The 11672-nt window shown below is 45.8% G+C and overlaps 1 protein-coding gene across 2 annotated transcripts in view; it reads left to right on the top strand.

The window, feature by feature from the left end:
• Positions 1-11250: 11250 nt before the first annotated feature.
• The window catches only part of RALY (RALY heterogeneous nuclear ribonucleoprotein), an 80922-nt gene continuing 80500 nt past the window's right edge, over positions 11251-11672 (top strand). The window contains exon 1 of one of the 2 annotated variants that reach the window (XM_080812835.1): positions 11251-11576. The gene's annotated coding sequence lies outside the window, so the exon portion shown is untranslated. The remainder of the gene's footprint in view (positions 11577-11672) is intronic. The other variant, XM_080812832.1, reaches the window with a different exon arrangement.

Raw genomic sequence — 11672 nt, 5'->3', positions numbered from 1 at the left:
TTGAGAATGATATTTGGTGTGGGTTTTTCATAGATGGCTTTTATGATATTGAGGTATGTACCCTCTATCCCTACACTGTTAAGAGTTTTAATCAAGAGAGGATGCTGTATTTTGTCAAATGCTTTTTCTGCATCTATTGAGAGGATCATATGGTTCTTGTCTTTTCTTTTGTTTATGCAGAGTATCACACTGATTGATTTGTGGATGTTGAACCAAACTTGCAGCCCAGGAATAAATCCCACTTGGTTGTGGTGAATAATCCTTTTAATGTACTGTTGGATCCTATTGGCTAGTATTTTGGTGAGAATTTTTGCATCCATGTTCATCAGGGATATTGGTCTGTAATTCTCTTTTGGTGAGGTTTTTGTTTGGTTTTGGGTTCAAGGTAATGCTAGCCTCATAAAAAGAGTTTGGAAGTTTTCATTATATTTCTATTTTTTAAATAGCTTCAGAAGTACAGATATTAATTCTTCTTTAAATGTTTGGTAGAATTCCCCTTGGAAGCCATCTGGCCATAGGCTCTTGTTTGTTGGGAGATTTTTGATTACTGCTTCAATTTCCTTGCTGGTTATGGGTCTGTTCAGGTTTTCTATTTCTTCCTGGTTCAGTTTTGGTCATTTACATGTCTCTAGGGGTGTATCCATTTCTTCCAGATTGTCTAATTTCTCAGCATATAGTTGCTCATAATATGTTCTTATAATTGTTTCTATTTCTTCAGTGTTGGCTATTATCTCTCCTCTTTCATTCATGATTTTATTTATTTGGGTTCTTTCTCTTTTCTTTTTGATAAGTCTTGCCAGGGGTTAATCTATCTTATCAATTCTTTCAAAGAACCAGCTCCTAGTTTCGTTGATCGTGTTCTATTGTTCTTTTGGTTTCTATTTCATTGATTTCTGCTTTGATCTTTATTATTTCTCTTCTCCCGTTGGGAGAAGCCTAACCTGTTGGGTTGAGCCTTATTTGCTGTTCTTTCTCCAGCTCCTTTAGGTGTAGGGTTGAGTTGTGTATTTGAGAACTTTCTCATTTCTTGAGAAAGGCTTGTAGTGCTATATACTTCCCTTTTAGGACTAAAATTGGCCTAGAATCTGATGTTACCTTTGCTTTGCAGCTTTGGCCTAGCAAGACTACACTTTAAGAAACCAAATTAGGTTTCAACCCATGGTACCAGTTCAAATAATTTGTATGGCTGCCCACATGTGGAGAAGGATTCCATAGTGGACAGAATGTCCTGATTGTTCAGGCCAGGGTTAGGTGCCATCACCAGAGCCAGGGGAATGGGGCTAGCCCATTCTGAAGTAATAATAGCAATATTAATAAGAGATGACATTTAGTGAGTGTTTACTGTGCATTAAGTACTCTTCTAAATACTTTAATTAACTTATAGAATCCTCCCAAGAACTCTGTGAAGTAGATGTTACTCTCTGTATTTCTTGTGTGAGGCACAGAGACATTAGGGAACTTGCCCAGGTTTCACATAGCTAGTAAAGGGCAGAGCCAGGATTCAAATCCAGGCGGTCAGATTTTAATATCCACAGTTTATGGCCTGGATCAAGAATGAGAGTGGAGGTTCATAGGAAAGTCAGGTGCTGATATCAAGAAAAGGGGAAATGATACTGTGCAGGCAAAAACAGTATCTATGGGGTGCCTGGGTGGCTCAGTCATTCAATGTCTGTCTTTGGCTCAGATCGTCATCCCAAGGTGCTGGTATCAAGTCCCACATTGGGTTCCTTGCTCAGTGGGGGGTCTGATTCTCCCTTTCCTTCACCCTCTCCTTCACCCTGCTGTTCTCCCTGCTTGTGCATACTCTCTCTCAAAATAAATAAATAAAATCTTAGAAAAAAATAGTAGCTATAACCTATAACCATCCATTAATACCCACAAAAAGACATACTCTTAGAGCACAATATACCACTTAGAGCACAATTTAAAGAATATTTTATGTTCTGTTTGTAGATATCTGAGTACTTGCATATCTTCATATTTATTCCAGTTGTGATTCTTTAAGTCTCCGGGTCCCCTGGTTGGATCCAAGCTAAATTCTTGGGCCATCTGGGCAAGCATTCCTGAGGTATAACAGCAAATAAGAACATCTGATCATGGGGTGCCTGGGTGGCTCAGTCATTAAGCATCTGCCTTTGGCTCAGTTCTTGATCCCAGGGTCCTGGGATTGAGCCCTGTATCAGGCTCCCTGCTTGGTGGGAAACCTGCTTCTCCCTCTCCCACTTCCCCTGCTTGTGTTCCTTTCTTGCTGTTCTCTCTCTGTCAAATAAATAAAATCCTAAAAAAAAGAACATCTGATCAAGAACTCTTAAATGAATATGGAGAAGTGCATTTGGAGAAGTAGATGGAGAACATTAAGGAGAATGTGGTGGACAGCTCTTACAGAAATCCACCTGGGAGGCAAGGGCTGAAGCAAGGTTACTGGGAAAGTCTCAGGAAGTGTGAGGGACTCTTCTGAATATTGGAGGTGGGGAGAGGGTGGCAGGCCTCATCTATCTGTTATTTTCTGGGCACTCAATCTTTTTTTTTTTTTTTTTTTAAGATTTTATTTATTTATTTGTCAGAGAGAGAGAGAGAGAGAGCGCGCACAGGCAGACAGAGTGGCAGAGGGAGAAGCAGGTTCCCTGCGGAGCAAGGAGCCCGATGTGGGACTCGATCCCAGGACGCTGGGATCATGACCTGAGCCGAAGGCAGCCGCTTAAACAACTGAGCCACCCAGGCGTCCCATGGGCACTCAATCTTTTGAATAAGATTCTCTAGTCATGGCTTTTCTCATTAGAACAAATGCCATAGACACAAAACCTTCCTCATTTATATTTCTTCTAATGTGCTTCTGCTTTAGCAAGTGAGGCCTTAATGTCAATTTCGATTAATGTTGCTGTATCTGATCTTGGTGTTGTGGCTCATGGATGCAGTGGTGGGGGTCGGGGGGAGAAGGTCATGGGAAGTGAGAGGAAGTGTCCCCTCTTGTTAGGAGGCTGAAAGTCCCTGGTGAAGGAGGCTCTGGAAGGGAATGTATGGAATGCTTTGCTCCCTAGTTAATGAAGATCATACTTTAAAGATGCCACCCGTCTACTGTTTGATAAATTTGGAGACCTACTAGTAAGGCAGAGAGGAGAGATAGGCTCTAGGGCTGAGCCAGTGAGGAATGAGAGACAAACAACCTTCCATTAACCTAAAAGAGAGCTTCCCCCATAACCTTGAGCCACCAATATCAGGGGTGGGGACCATATGCTCCAGCCTTGCTATCTGCTGTCATGGGTGGCCTTCTGATTCTGTCACATGCACTTCCTTCCTCCCAGCTAGGATGACTCAAAGCTGGTGGTCTCAGAACAGCATGGATGTGACCTGAGCTCAGCACTGCAGTGGGATGGAGCAGAGTTTGGGGTAGAGAAGGCACAGTAATGTTCAGGGGAAGGTAGAGACTGTCACAGCTTTCCCACTTTCCCTCCTTCTCTTCCTTTCCTATGTTCAGGAAAGATATGTATTTATGTTCTCCAAGAGAAGAGCCTCAGGAACAATTCTCTTTCCTTTTGAGAAGTCAGAGCTCTTGTTTTTTCTTTATCATCTTTATCATGTTGTTTTCTTCTTTATCATCAACAACAATCATTAGAAGAGCTTACTATTTCTTGAGGAGCTTCTATGTGTCAGGGATACTATACACATTATTGCTAGTCTTCTCAACTTTCAAGGTAAATGTAATTTGTGCACATTTTACAGAGAAAATTGGGGGTTTAGAGAGCCTGAGAAACTTGTCTAGTAAGTGTTGGGGTTGGAACTAAGGCCTGTTCATTTGATATCTGGCTCTGATGTCATCAATTACTGAACACTAGGGAGGTTTGGGCTCCTGGCTAAAATTTGCCAATGGGTGTATCCAAAATGAGATATGTGTTCTATTTTTTTCAGATGTCCCTACTGGCAAGGATTAAACACAGTTTAATCTGCTCTGGTCTAGAGTCAAGATGAGAAGTCTCTAGCCCTCGTTCTGTAACTCTTCTGATGGACTGCCTTCAGTGTTCAAGACATGTGAGTTACCCTCTCTAGGTCTCATTTCTCTATTTGTAAAATGGGTGAGTTGGACTAGACACTTCCAAGGATTAGTTCAGTACAATCCAGTATGATACACTTAGGTGGCTTCTTATTTGACTGTGCTGGAAGGATACAAAAATTGACAAATATGCCTCCGTTCTCTAGGTAAGCTGGATGTGTGTTCTCTAACAGTCATAAATAAAGGGCGACAAAGCTTGGAGAGTAGAACCTTTCATTTAAACTTAGCTAGTGGCAGGTGTGCATGGCAGGAGAGATGAAGTAAGCTTCACTGAGGAGAGAAAAGCTCCTCTCCTTCTCTGACCATGTGGTTCCAATGGGGGCTGCCATCTTTTTATCTGTTCCCACATCCGTATTGACAATGATTGATTACAGAGTGAGCACCTGGCTCAAGCTGAGCCAGTCACAGTACCTGACTCCACTTAAGATTTTGTCATTAATGATAATGCCTAAGATTCTGTCATTAAGACTGGAAGCAGAAGGCTTCAGGCTGTCTGGTGGAGCCACTGAGAGTTGTGAGAGCTCAGAGCTGTGGCAGCTGTGTCCAGCCTTGAGCAGAAAAGCTTACATGTAGAGAGAAGGAAAGACAAGGACTGGAGAGGAGTTCTAGTAACATCTGTGTCTCTGGTCCCAGCACCTCAGTTCTCTGAGCTCCCAGTACCCTCCAGATAAATTCCTTTTCTACTTTTGTAAGCCTAAGTTCATTCCCCACCCAACTAGTTGGCCACCATGAACCTGGCTATATCCTGGGGCTTTGGGTCAATGCTGGGGGGGGCTACTCCTTACCCAATCAGGGAAGCACTGAGAGAGATTTTATTCTCAACCTGGTGGACAGGAAGGAGGGAGTGCCATTCCCAGTCGAAAGTGCATTAGCATGGAAGGCAGGAATCCCTTCCTGTCACTGAACCTTAGGCAAATTTCTATGCCCTTCTGAGCCTCAGTTTCCATATTTGTAAAATGGGATCTGGAATATAATGGTGATTCTCAAACTGTGTTCTGCAACACCCTGAAATTTTGTGGAGGAACTACAGCTTCAGGAGGGTGGTTTGTAGCTGGGAGCGGTGGGAAGGCCTAGTAGGCCATAGTCTGGGTTCCCCTCCCCTACTCAAAGCCACCTCCTCCCCCATCTGTTTTTTTATTTTTTTTTTCACTGTCTTTCTGTGAAAGGTCTGGCTTAAAAGAGGGTTCTATAGCTTAACTGGTTTGAAACCCCCTGGATGAGATGTCTTTGAAGACCTTTCTAGTTTTTCTAGTTCATGATTTCATGGGTTACAGGAAACAGAATAACCTTCACACTGATGATAAAACTATTTTGAGTGTTTGCTAGCTCTAGGTCAGGCACTGTGCTAAGTGATTTACATACATTTATTTCTAGAAATCCTTACAGCAACCCTCTAATGTGGGGAATTAATTATCCCCATTTTACAGATAAGAACCTGGAACTTCAAGGGCACTGGGGTGGTTCAGTTGGTTAAACGTCTGTCTTTGGCTCAGGTCATGATCCTGGGGTCCTAAGATTGAGCCCCATGTTGGGCTTCCTGCTCAGCAGAGAGTCTGCTTCTCCCTCTTCCTCTTCCCACTCTCCCCAACCCCCGGCTTGTGCATGCATGCTCTCTGTCTCAAATAAATAAATAAAATCTCTCTGAAGGGAAAAAAAAAGAACCTAGGACTTCGGAGGTGAAGTAATTTGCTCAAGAGCACACAGCTGGTAAGTAGTGCAGGGAGGTTTGGACCAAAATTGATTAGTAGGCATGAACTAGCAGCTCACAAGCCAAACTCAGCCCTAAGGTGTGAGTTTTTTGGCCAGACAGTGCTCTTTTAATTTGAATTAGTTGCCAGAACTTAAAAACCAATTTAATTTAAAAATCTGGACCTAGAGGTTGTTTTTGTTTCTTTTAAGACCTGGTAACTGGCAGTAACACTGGGCATTTCTAAGTTTTTTTTTTTTTTTTAAAGATTTTATTTATTTATTTGTCAGAGAGAGTGAGCACAGGCAGACAGAGAGGCAGGCAGAGGCAGAGGGAGAAGCAGGCTCCCTGCTGAGCAAGGAGCCCGATGTGGGACTCGATCCCAGGACGCTGGGACCATGACCTGAGCCGAAGGCAGCCGCTTAACCAACTGAGCCACCCAGGTGTCCCAATACTGGGCATTTCTATCCCACATTAGTAGCTGTGTCTTCTAGAAGGAGCAGGAACTCCCAGCTTACTACAGACTCTATTACTTTTTATTATCTTACACGTAACCCACTTTGCTCATTTATGGTACCTGCCTGGCCCTGATTTTTCATTTATTATTATTATGCTAATAATAATAATAAATTATTATTATATATTAGTTTATATATAAAATATATAACATATATAATTATATAAATATATCTTATTTATATAAATTTGTAAAATTTATATAAATAAAATATAATATATTATATATAATAATATATTTTTATTATATTATTATCTGATTTTTCAAAGCCTGTTCTAATGACAAGACTGGGTCTTCCTCAATGACTCCTTATATCCTTCCATTTGCTCCTTCTCCAGGTCCTGCTGATTCGCCCTTACCACCTCTCCCTCACCTATCCCTTCCTCCTAATTCACCTGTCTTCCTCATCTGCCTTCATTCCTTGTCTCCAATGAAGATACCTGGTGGGTCCTTCTACTCTCCCCTCTTTCACATCCATCTTCCTCATCCTAGCTCGGGTAGCTCTACAAACCTCATGATCAAATGTTTGAAGAGAGATCTACCCATTCAGGGTGAGCTCACAGGGCAGAAAGAATTAGTGGCGGGGAAAGGAAGAGGTTGAATGTATGCCTTGGGGTTCAGCTGGCTCTGGGTTTAAATCCTGGTTCCTTTACCTACCACTATCTGTGAGACATTGGCAGTGTCACATTTTTTCATCTGTGAAATGAAGACAAAAGAACTCAAAGTTGAACCAGATTACTTCTAAAGTTAGTTCTGACCTGACACATTATCATATTAAAGCAACCTCAGCTCAAAATTTTTCAGTGATTCCCACTATGTACCAAGTTGAATGTAGAGACCAGTTCCTCTAGATACTAGTTCTAGCCTATATTTTATATCTTATCTTTCCCAGCTCAGCTCATTCCTTGTGCTAGCTCTTACATTCCTGCCTTTATACTTACTATGCCCCTTATTTGGAATACCCTCCAGTATTCTGTAAACAAACTCCCTATAAAAACGTAAGGCATTGTACCCCACCTGTTGAGCCCTACTCATCTGTTAGGAAATTTGTTTTCATTGCAAGTTACAACAACCCCAACTAAAGCTACTCAAACTATAAAGACATATTGGTTCATGGAAAAGTCCAAAGGTGGGTCAAGCTTCTGGTATGGTTATATCAGGTCTCTGGCTCATTTTTTCAACAATGTTTTCTTAGTGCTGCCCTCTTTCTTGTGATGGCTTTATTTCTCTGGTTGGCTTTTCCTCGTGGTGGTTGTGATGGTCAATTTTATGTGTCAACTTGATTGGGCTAAGGCCTGCCCAATAGGTGGTAAAACATTTCTGGGTGTGTCTGTGAGGGTGTTTTGGGAAGAGATTAGCATTTGAACTGGTACACTATGATCACCCTCACCAATGGAGGTGGGTGTCATCCAATCTGTTGAAGACTGGATGGAATAAAAAGGCATATTTGCTCTTTGCTTGAACTGACATCCATCTTCTCTTGCCCAGGACATTGGACATCACTGCTCCTGGTTCTTGGGCTTTTGGACTTGGACTGAATTATAGTACTGGCTTTGCTGGAGCTCTAGCTTGCAGATGGCAGATGATGGGACTTCTTGGCCTCTATAACCATGTGAGACAATTCCTATCATCAGTCTATTCTTTATTTTTTAAAAAACATTTTAAATTTTTTATATTTTTATTTATTTGAGAGAGAGAGAAAAAAAGGGGGGGGAGAGAGAGTGAGCGCACACAAGTGAGAGGGGCAGGGAGAGGGAAAGAATCCCAAGCAGACTCCAACCTGAGCATGGAGCCTGATGTGGGGCTTGATCTCAAGACCTCAGATCACTTCCCTTCATGCTCTAATCTTCAGGGATTCTTCTGGACAACACAGAGTATTCCTAACACATCTCTATTTAATTCATAGTCATTCATTCAACAAATTTTCATTCTAGAGACTGAGGAATGAGCAAAACAGATGAAACCCTGTCCTTGTGAAGATCACAAAAAATGTAGTAGAAGGTGGGGACAGAAAAGAGACAACAAACAAATGAACACAAATTTCAGGTGGTAGTAAGTTCCATGGAGAAAAATCCAGCAGGAAAGGGTACAGAGAAGTAGGGTGATGCTATTTTATTTTTTAAAGATTTATTTATTTTGGGGAGAGTGAGTGAGCCAGCAGCAGGAGGGGCAAAGGGAGAGGGAGAGAAGGAATCTCAAACAGACTCTGCCCTGAGCTTAGAGTGTGATATGGGGCTCAATCTCACGATCCTGAGATCATGACCTAAGCTAAAACCAACTAAGCCACCCAGGCACTCCAGGATGTTGCTAATTTATTTATTTATTTTTAATTTAAAAAAAAATTTATTTATTTGGCAGAGAGAAAGCATAAGCAGGGGGAGCAGCAGGCCAGGGTAGAGGGAGAAGCAGGCTCTGCGCTGAGCAAGGAGCTTAACGCAGGGCTCAACCTCTAGATCATGACCTGAGCTGAAGGCAGACGTTTAACCGACTTAGCCATCCAGGTGCACCATGGTGTCGCTATTTTAAATGTGGGCCAGGGGAGGCCTCTCTGAGGAAGTGACATTTGAGTGGAAGCCTGAAGGAGTGAGCCATGCCCATATGGAGGAGGAGAGCATTTGAGGCAGATACAAGTGCAAAGGCCCTGAACTTAGCAGTATGCTTGGCAAGAACAGCAAGGCCAGTGTGGTTGGAGGAGAGTAAGAGGAGGTGAAAGCAATTCAGGAGGGGATAAGGTCACAGCGGTAGCAGAGGGCAGGTCAGGACCTATGAAGCTGTGAATATAATCCTCAGTGCCAGCAGGAAGAGGATTATCACCTGCACAGGCAAGTTTTATAATAGAGGCTATGAACAGGGAGGGGTGAACAGCTGGTGGTGGGGCTGATGGGAGGTCAGAGAAAGCCTTTCAGAGGAGGTGGTTCCAGCGCTGAGTTGTTTTTTTTTTTTTTTTTAAGATTTTATTTATTTATTTAACAGAGAGAGTGAGATCACAAGTAGGCAGAGAGGCAGGCAGAGAGAGAGGGGGAAGCAGACTCCCTGCTGAGCAGAGAGCCCGATGATGCGGGGCTCCATCCCAGGCTCCTGAGATCATGACCTGAGCTGAAAGCAGAGGCTTTAACCCACTGAGCCACCCAGGCGCACCCCTGCACTGAGTTTTGAAGGATGAACAGGAGGCATCTAGGCAGAAGGGGAAGAGCAGTCCAAGAAGAGAATTATGCTATAGCAGAGGCTGCTGAGAGACTGTGGTGTATTCAAGTACACATGGTAAGGCCGGTACAAAGGGAGGGAGGCCATTGGCTAGAAGTGACTAGAAGCGGAGCAGAGGAGATTGGTAGGGACCAATTCCTTAATGGGTTGACTGATTCATTTACTGAAGTGTTTATTGAACATTAGGTCTATACCAGCCATTGCACCAGGTCTGGTAACAGTGATGTACTCAACCAAAGATTCTTGGTCTTAAGGAATTTACCTTCTAGTGGGGAGATAGACAAAAACATACAAACAGACCAATAAATGACAAGACTAAGAAATGCCATGAAGGAAATGAATGAGTCCAAATTAGAGAACATCTTTACGTGGGGTGTTCAGGAAAGCACTCTCTGAGGAGGTGATACTTAAACAGAGTTAGAAGGGGCAGGGGAAGAACGTTCTTGGCCTTGGTCTCAGTGTCACTATCTCTCTAATTTGATTTCTTCCTCTGAAGGGAGACATGGAGGTCATCAAACAACACAGCAAAGTTGTAACTGTTGGTGTGGCAGGGCCAGGATTCCATTCAAACTCTGCCGTTTTTAGGACTTGGCAGGTTCTGGGGGTAGCAATGTGAAAAATACAATCATGAAATCACAGGTCGGCCACATGGAGACTTTCGACAGCCCTCAAGGAAGTCTATATAGCTGAGGACTGAAGGGCAATGGTCTTCGTGTGCTCTCAGAAGACCCCTCCGATTGTTCCGTGGAGGCTGGAACACTGATTCGGGTCAGAGTTTCCGGCAGAAGAAATTTTCAGGAGAGAGGACCACGACCCAGATCGGGTTATAAAACATTTCCCGCACCCTAGAAGGGTAAAGGTACTTGAAACCTCCTTTGTAGGTGGGAGTGGCACTCCTCCCCAAACCCAACCCAATCGCGGCCTCTCCGCCCAGTCCTAGACTAAGCAGCGAGGAGCTATCCTCCTCCACTCCACCCGGTTTCATGAAAGTGAGAGGACCTGGAACTCCTTCCTACTGCGTCCCTTACGCACTCCTCGGGCACCTCCCCCCGCCAACGTGTTTGGGTCCCATCTCCAGGCCCCGCCCACCTCCAGCTCCAGCCTCGCGACCCGCCTTTGGTCACGCCTCCTTCCGGCTCATCCCCATAGCGGCCACCTTTGGGTCCCCTCCTCCCTGTTCTCTTTCCGGGCTCGCCTCCTTCTGTCCTGCTTCGTTTTTTCCTCCCTTCTGGATCTCTCTTCCGCACCGTCTCCCCTCCCCTCTTCTAAGGGCCCCGCTTCCTCCGGCCTAGCCTGAGTCTCCCTCCACCCTTGACTCCTCCTATGGGCACGGCCTCCCCTTAGCCCCACCCGCAACCCCTCCTTCCAAGTGCAGCCCTGCTCCTGGCTCCGCGTGGCCTCCACCGTCTTCCATACCTGCTTTGAGCTTCTCTCTTCTCCGGCATCACCACCCTCTCAACCCTGCCCCCCTTCGGCTCGCTTACTGGTGTAGGAGAGTCTCTGTGTCTCCCCCCAGCAACCCTTCCAGTCCTTAGCCCCGCCTCCCCAGGCTCCCTCCTCAGTCCCTCCTCCCCGTCAGGCCCCGCCCTCGCCCCGCCTTCCTCTTCTCCCCGCCGAAGCTCTGGACCTTTCCAAAGCGAGGCTGAGGGGGTGGGGAGAGCTCATGCACTCGGGAAGCCGGGCAGTGTCAGGGTGGGATTGCGGACTCCTAGCGCTTTTGTCCCCGTGTCCTCCTCTGGAGACAGAGGCGGGGGTGGGGAGGGAGGGCCCAGGACCAGGGCCGGAGCGGCGGGCGGGGCCAAGCTGAGGAAAGCCGTTCAGGGCGCCCCCACCCCCGCGCGCTTCAGTGGTGCCGGCCGAGGGAAGGACTCGCGGCTGCGGGGCTCGCGCCGCTGTCAGTGCGGCGGGGCGCGCGAGCGGCGCGGGCGTAGGGCGGGCGCAGCCGGGAGAAGCTGAGGGGGCGGCAGCGGCGGCGGGGGCGACTCCCGCGCGTGTGCTCAGCTCTTCACGCCGCGGCCGGGGCCGCCTTCTTCCTCCTTCTTTCCCTCCCTTCCGCCCCCGAGTGCGGCGGCACCGCCTCCTTCCGCGCCGCGCGGCTTCCTCCAGACCTCTCGGCGCGGGTGAGTGGGGGCCACGGGCGCCTCCTTAGGGGTGCGGGGGACTGTTCCTTGTTCCTTTTCGGCCACCCGCCTCTTCGCGCGGGTTGCTGCCTATTT

This window comes from Martes martes, assembly GCF_963455335.1.
Source record: "Martes martes genome assembly, chromosome: 9".
Lineage (NCBI taxonomy): Eukaryota > Metazoa > Chordata > Mammalia > Carnivora > Mustelidae > Martes > Martes martes.
The sequence above is the reverse complement of the archived record's forward strand: the minus strand, read 5'-3'. Positions and strand labels throughout refer to the sequence as shown.